Raw genomic sequence first — 3832 nt, 5'->3', positions numbered from 1 at the left:
TGGGGGATGGGGGGGGTTGGGGGCAGTGTCTAGAGCGCCCTCTGGTGGCGGCCCATAAGCACTTGAAAGGCACTTATGAGATCTCCCCAAACCCAAGAGGGTCTTGTTGGCTTTAAATCCCTGCTTCCCCTTGCCACTGCCATCAGCCAGGCTAGCTCACCTTCCCTCTGGAGATGGCCAGAAGCACCTCTGCTTCTTCCCTCTGCACCTCACTTAGGTCTTCCAGCTCCTGGGACTCCAGAAGTAAGAGAGGGGGTCACAAGTAGCCAAGCAGTAATGTGGTCTCTACGTAGTCCTCACATCGTCCCATCTCCCAGAAAAATCTCATGTGGTTCTGGACTGATCTGCTCCCAGGACCATGGCACCTTCAAAAGCAAAGGGCTCATAGTGGGGGTGGTTGGGGACACAGTTCCCCTCTTGGAGGCTGGTGAGACTTTATAAATGGGTCTTACAAATGGGAGTCATCCTAAGGCTTGAAGCCTCTCCCTCCTATCAGTGACCCACCCAGGAGACACTCAGTGTGAGCCTCCCTCTGCCCATCTTCCTTTCCTGGAGGGGTGGGAACTGCGGGTCTCACTGCCCACCATACTCCCACTGGGCTGTGGAGTAGGCCCCCCCCACCAGCATCTGCATTGAGAACAAGCCATTTTCCCCTGCCTGTTTTGCACACTGATGCTGTTTCTCAGCCCTCTTTCTATTTCCTGTTCTTTTCCCTAGTCTGCTGATCTCAAGCCAGGAATTGGACACCTCCTCCTCCTCTACCTTCTCATTCACTGATGCCCCAAGTCCTGCTCCTTAATAGCACTTGATTCTACCTCCTTCTCTCATCTGACTGCGCCCACCTTAGTTGAGGCTGCTGTCATCCCCCTGCACGGCCTCCTCCCTGACCTGACTTCCCTTCCATCTTTTTTTGGTTTAGCAGCCAGTGACCTTTCTACCCTGCAAGTCTGATGGGGTCACTCCTGTCCTCAAATGCCCCCATTGAGTCCCTAGTAAGCCTAAGCATTGAAGCCAGCCTGCAGGCCCTTCCTGATCTGACCCTAACATTCCCCCCACCCTGCCCAGGCCCTCCATGCTCCAGCCACATTGAGCTGCCTAAACATGCTTTCCTCAGGAGGGAAGGATGTCGCCTGGGAAATACCCCTCTCCTACCCACAGAAGGAACATGGGCTGAAGGTGTAGTGTAGTGAGTCCTATTCCCGGGTTAGCTTCTCTGAGAAGGCCTGTTCTTCCCTGCGCCCCTTCCCAGCCCTTTGCTGTATTCTGCGTGTCAGGTGCTGTTGAATTAGGGAAGAAGGCCAAGTTTGGGGTCAGGGCCGGCACTTTGGTTACTGGAGAATGAGAAAAGAGAAAGGGTCCAACTGTGACTATCTTCTTCTGTTTCACTGTTACGCTTTCATTTCATCTTAACACTTGGCATATTTACATATTTCCTAAAAACAGTTATTTTACAAGTATCCCAGCCATGGTTTTACCTGAGCCCCTGTCCTCCACAACCTAGTTCCTGACCAGGGCACCCCAGGCCTTGGGCAGACCCTAACAGTGGCCTAGGTTTGTCTGCCCTTGGTTTCCTCCTGGTTTCATGGATGCTGGGGTCAGCAGGAATTTTGAGGGAAGACTGGTCCATAACAGTGAAGTGGGAAGAGTTCAGAGTCAATTTCAAGATTACAGCAGGAGACCTTGTCATTTCCTGTTCTCAGACAGTGAGAAAGCTGGCAGGAGCCCATTTTCTTGTAGTACATGGAGGAGGGGCAATAAGCAGGAGAGAGGAAAAGAGCCAACCAATCCATTAGGACAAAGGAGAACAGGGTTGGGGGAGCCCTCATCTGAGACCCGACACAGTCCCCGAGTGTGTAAGTGTGTGGCAGGAGGCCACCAGGGGTCACTGCAAGCATACCTGGGGCTGAGCTGCCGGGAGCAGGACCCCACGCTCCTGCCTGGGGCTCATGGGTCTCCTTCGTCCCTTTGCCTCAGGCATTCTGCAGGCCTGAAGCCTGGAACCGCCCAGGGGAGGCCAGATCCAGCTCGGGGACTCCTATGGCTGCATGGGTGCTACCAGACTTTTACTCATCTGTCTGTAATTAATGGAGTAAGTGGACCAGGAACGAGAAAGGCTGGAGACAGTTAACTTCATGGCCATCCGTGGAGCAGAGTGTGCTCCAAGTACAGAACACATTCTTTTGTTCAAGCACATGTGGAAAGAAAAGTGCACATATGCTGGGCTATAAAGAAAGTATTGGCAAATATCAAAGTGCTGAAGTGCAGGTTATGTTCTCGGTGTAAAACGCAATGGTGCTAGAAATCATAAAAACTTAACCCCTTGCCAAGATTTATGGGTCTGGGAATCTACCAGCAAAAGTTGCTTCCCATCCATGCAACTCTGGGCTCTTCTGGCTTAGAGGTTTTAGTTCCCAGGAGAGAAATGCTTCCACCAGGGGCACGATGAGAGGCTGTCCCCTGGCCACTCTGTGCTCTTCATGTGTTGTTCATGAGAACAAGAAGTGTGGGTGATCGAACCTGACTCTCAGGGTGTTGGGGTGTTGCTGCGCAGTGGGGGCCTGGGACACTCAGAGCCTCAGGGTGTTTTCACGTCCTTTGATAAAAGTTACTGCAAACTATGACCACCTAATTCAGGTAGGAGTGCGAATGGCCCAGACCCTGAGGAATGAAAGTTTGCATCACCCCACCAGACAAGTCACCCTGACCAGCTGAGGTGCCTGCTGAGGGCAAAGAGAGTACTGAACACCAGCTGCGACCGCGTGAGTGGTCACAGAAAAGAGGACTGCAGCAGTTACAGTACTTGTTCTTTGTTTTTATGTGAATGTGTTTGCATTTAGAGCATCCCCCTCCCATTTCTCTAGGACCTAACAAAGATTTGTTAAAAGTGGTTAACCTTCTATTTCGGTATATATGTTTCAGGATATCAAAGGTGTGTGTGTGAACCAGCTAGGAGAGGAATGAACATCACCTACAGATGGATGAAGCCTTCTATTTCGGTATATATGTTTCAGGATATCAAAGGTGTGTGTGTGAACCAGCTAGGAGAAGAATGAACATCACCTACCTACAGATGGATGAAATGATATATAGACTTGAGTTCTCTTTCTGGGGGAGGGTTAGCATGTTTTTGGTTATGCAAGCATAGTTGTAGCAATCTTAGGTGGAAACATGATTTTGTTGTTGTCTTTATTTGGAAGTTAATATGGTTAAAGGAGGTGTGTGGAAATGCAAATTGACAAAGGTGGGCTGTAGTGATTTTGTATTGGATCAGCCTGGCTAAACTGGAACCAAGTTTTCCAGAATCCCCTTGCCTGTGTAATTTTGGGTTAGAACTGGCCAAAAAAGAAGTTTGTGAGATACATGGGTGGCAGGAAGGAAGTGACAACCATTACTCACTGCCGGCCATTGTGATTGGACACAGTGCGACAGATGCAGAGGTGCTGGTGGCCTGGTGGCCAGGACACAGAGAGGGTAAGGTGAGAAGGCATCCAGGGCCTCACTCTCAGGGATGTGCAAGTGAGACTCAGCATCTAAGAGTGAGTGCCTCCTTAAATGTTGGCCCTAGGCGCCTGCTCAGCACACAGTAGGGCTCCATGTGTGCTTGCTGTCCCTGCTCTAAGGAGGAAGGCAGGCTCAGGTGTGACCTGAAAGAAGGAAGAACTTCTGAACTGACTTTTCTGCTGTGTGCTGGGCCCACCTGCTGTGTGCCTTCCCCACTTGTTACAGAAAACCAGAGCTGCACAGTGGGTAAAGTGGTTAAAACAAAGTTTATTCAGGAACTTTGCAGTGGGGGTTAGAGACCTCAGTATAGAACTGGGCTCAACTCCAAATA

Source organism: Galeopterus variegatus, unplaced genomic scaffold, assembly GCF_000696425.1.
Source record: "Galeopterus variegatus unplaced genomic scaffold, G_variegatus-3.0.2 Scaffold424, whole genome shotgun sequence".
In the NCBI taxonomy this organism is placed as follows: Eukaryota; Metazoa; Chordata; class Mammalia; order Dermoptera; family Cynocephalidae; genus Galeopterus; species Galeopterus variegatus.
The sequence above is the reverse complement of the archived record's forward strand: the minus strand, read 5'-3'. Positions refer to the sequence as shown.